Raw genomic sequence first — 3,949 nt, forward strand, 5'->3', positions numbered from 1 at the left:
CATCTTCTGAAGACCTCCATCTAGGTCATCCCTAACCTGCTAAGAATTCCAGAGCACGAGCCCAGTCAGACCACCTTGAGTCTAGTCCTCAGCACCTTCTAACCTTCACTCCAACACCCAACTCAGTAGCAGCATCCCACACTTCATAAACTAGTGTGATACAACAGTGTGCAAATCCACATCCTTCCCCAAGAGTTAACTTTCACTCTGGATGGCGTAGTTTAAGACTATAATCCCTTCTTTTCCCTGCATTTTATACACCTGAGCATCAACTGATGGCCTCAGTCTCAGGCAAAACCATTTTCTAGAAGATGTGAGGAGTGGGGGGTTGAATAAGGAATGTATCGCCATCCCCTCTTGCATGATAAATAGCTGTTATGGTCATTTATTGTTCCTACATTCCAAAGTCTAAAACTGCTTTACAGATGTTCTGTAGCCCGGCTTCCTAACATCTGTGCAAGGAAGCCTGGGCGCACAGTTACCAGCTCCATTTTGCAGAATAGTTCTGGGAGGCCCCAGGGGCACTGACTTGACATTCTTAGGGCATTGTGACTATACTTTATTAGCCTTTACTCATGGCACGTGGGAGCAGGGGCAAGCAGCATGTCAGTGTCCAGCACCAGCCATTCCATAAAGTCAGAAAGCACTGGAAACAGTACCCAAGAGTTAAGGACTTCCTAGATCAAGTTGCATTCATTATTTTCCTAAGTGAAGGGGTATGCTCTGCACATAATCACAGCTATGTAGATACACCCAGAAAATCCAGGACTCAAAAGTATCCATAGTTGTACAAGCCTAGACAATGCAGCTGCATGATTTTTTTTTCTTTTTTTCTTTTCTGTACAGGAGCAAAGCTGCCCGCTGTACCTCTCTGCGTTCTTAAGATGCTGACCTCAATCCAGGGTGCTGCCTGAAAGATATGGTTCCTTCAGAGGGCCCATTTGTCTTCTGAACCTCTAGTATCTTTAAGAACTTTGAAGTAGGACTGTACTCTTGCTACGTATTATTGGAGTCTATCCAACTAGAAATGGCAGCAAGGGGAAAGGTAATATAACGTTATACTGGGATTCCATATCAACACTTCAAAGATAGACTTTCTCGTAATTTTTCTCTAAATGAAGCCTATTACCTTGAGGTATCTCCTGAGATGTGGTTGTCTGCTGTCTATATGAGCACTGAGTACTTAAACGGCCGGGTTTGGGTTGCACTGTGCAGATGGTTAGAAAACCACATTAACCTATGTCCCAAGGTAAAAGAGCAAAGTGCCCTGAAAGCATTGGGGAAAATGCCCCATTTCTAATTATTTCCCTCTGCCTCCCTCCTTGAGGTGCTTAATACTCACACTGCACACCAACTGGAGAAGCATTTTCAAGGAGGCTGCCTTCCTCTACTCCACGACATCATGAACCTGTCCGGTCTAGGCCAACTCCACAAGGCAGAGCCTCTCATATCCACAAGGGAAGGCAGAGGGTCCCACCTCCACAGACGGCAGAAAGTCCCCAGGCACCTGGTCACTCTTCTAGTACTCTGATTCTAGATGTCACATCAGATTTCAGCAGGGCGAGAAGCTTGGGCTCTGGGTCTGTGGCCCTACTTGCCAAGCATCAGTGTTGGTCTGGAATAGAAGAAGTCATTTCCTTTTACCCAGATCGATCACCTGCTGTCAGAATTTGAATAATGAATGCCACCTGCACCCTGCCCCAGCCCTATGGATTAAAAGCTGGTGCCACTGAGGGGTGGCAGAACCATTAGGAGGTAGACTGTAAGGAGAGGTTCTTCGCTCATTGGGAACGTGCTCTTGAAGGAGATTATGAGACAGTAGCTCCTTCCTCTTCTTGTTTCCTAGAAAAGAGGTGTATGGTTTACATTGCCACACAGTTGCCCTTATTGCCATCTCGAGGGGACTCCTTAGCCATGGACCCAAACCCCTAAATCCATGAGCCCCAGTCAACCTTTTCTCAATAAGATCGTTATCTGGCAACTTCTAACAGTGACAGAGAGCTGAATGAGACACCTGCCTTGAAGCTGTGTGCCAGTATGTGAGTGAGAGTTCTTTCTGTTAACCCACAGTCTGAACAAGAGTCCTACCTAAATTTAGACACCTTTTACAGGACATGAAAACACTGCATTCTTTCACTTGGGAGACCAGCTGAGCATCATCACAGGGCTGTTCTTTGAAGCCATACTCCAACGTACTGTTTTTATTAAGCTGTAAATGCAAGTTCTTAAAGACTAAATGCTTAGAATAGCCTCACTTCATTTATTTATTTATTTATTTATTTATTTATTTATTTATTTAGGCAAGGTCTCTCTTTGTAACAGCCCTGGCTGTCCTGGATCTCGCTCTGTAGACTAGGCTGGCCTCGAACTCACAGAGATCTGCCTGCCTCTGCCTCCCAAGTGCTGAGATTAAAGGTGTGTGCTACCACTGCCCGGCTTCTTCTTTTTTTTTTTTTTCTCTCAAATCATCTCTGGTGATTTAATTGATCCTCTGTCTCCTTTAGTTTTCATTCAAATGTTTCTTCATAATTCATCTTAAAATCTTCTTTTCCTTTTAAATTTTGAGAATGTCCTATATGAGAGCTATATTTGCATTTCCCCCACTCCTCCCCTCCAACTCCTGCTGTGACCTCCCCCCTTCCCCCCCTACACACACAGAATGTTCTCTTCTGATCCATCTTTTCTGGGTGAGGAAGGCATTAGGCTTCTTTGAAGTAACACTGGGGGCAGGTATTTGCCTTAGTATCTACCTCCCTCCATCTTCCAAATGCTGGCTCTGCACCCCAGTCTCTGCTGGCAAACGTCTGGTTTAACCCAAAGAACAGGCTGAGTATTTTTTAAAGGGGAATGCTGGATCCTGCTGGTGAGGACACAGATACTTGCTGTCTGGCCAATGTTTGGCATTACCAAAGTCTCCTGTCATTTTCTGGTAATCAGAAGGAAATAGCTTTCTGCTCTCAGATGGAACAGGATTTTTAAGGGAAGGGAAGCCAACAAGGGTTTCATCACCGCACCCTGAAGCACACATTTCAGAAAAGTTGCCTCTTGTTCTTTGTGAGTTGCAAAACAAACATCAGAGGTCAAGTGCTCCGTTTTCTGGCAGTCTTAGCACCCTGATCCTGTTGTCCGGAACTTACTCACAAGGCTTTGGGTGAGGGGAAACTTTCTAACTTGGAACCTGTGAGTAACCAGCTTTGACTTCTTACAACAGGCTGTTAAGAATATTTCTATGTTACTTAAAAAAAAAAAAAAAAAAAAGCAGTTTAGTGAATATTTTTTTATGCCTGATGAGAAAAACTTTTCAATTCCACAGCTCGCAACAGGAGTCCCCTTACCTTCATGTTCATATTGAGAACCCATTCGTGTTATATGGGATCACTAAACGATGCCGACCATCCCTGACAGCTCTCCTCATCACACCAATCTCCCTTAATATTATCTCTAGTTATCCAGTAGGGCACAAAAGCAAAGTTCTAGGTCTCTAGTCATGTGAAGATTCTCGTTTTCCTAAGACGCATAGAATGAGTGCATGGAAATATTTTTTCTGGAACTTCCTCATGACAGTATTTGGCATTTTGGTAACATTAAACAAACAAAGGTCTCCATGTAGCCTTGGTATGTTGCCTGGCATTTTACAGTAAAGCAAAGAGGTATATGGAATCCTATGGAAGTATTGTGTTCCCCAAAATATTGTGCACCCTAATAAATTTATCTGAGGTCAGAGTACAGAACAGCCACAATATTAAACCTAGAGGATAGGCAGTGGTAGCACATGCCTTTAATCCTATCATTCCAGAGGCAGAAATCCATCTGTTCAAGGATATAGCCAAGCATGGTGACTCACGCCTTTAATCCCAGGGAGTGATGGTAGAAAACAGAAAGGTATATAAGGCATGAGGACCAGAAACTAGAAGCATTTGGCTGGTTAAGCTTTTAGGCTTTTGAGCAG

The sequence above is a fragment of the Onychomys torridus genome, chromosome 9, assembly GCF_903995425.1.
Source record: "Onychomys torridus chromosome 9, mOncTor1.1, whole genome shotgun sequence".
NCBI classification, from domain to species: domain Eukaryota; kingdom Metazoa; phylum Chordata; class Mammalia; order Rodentia; family Cricetidae; genus Onychomys; species Onychomys torridus.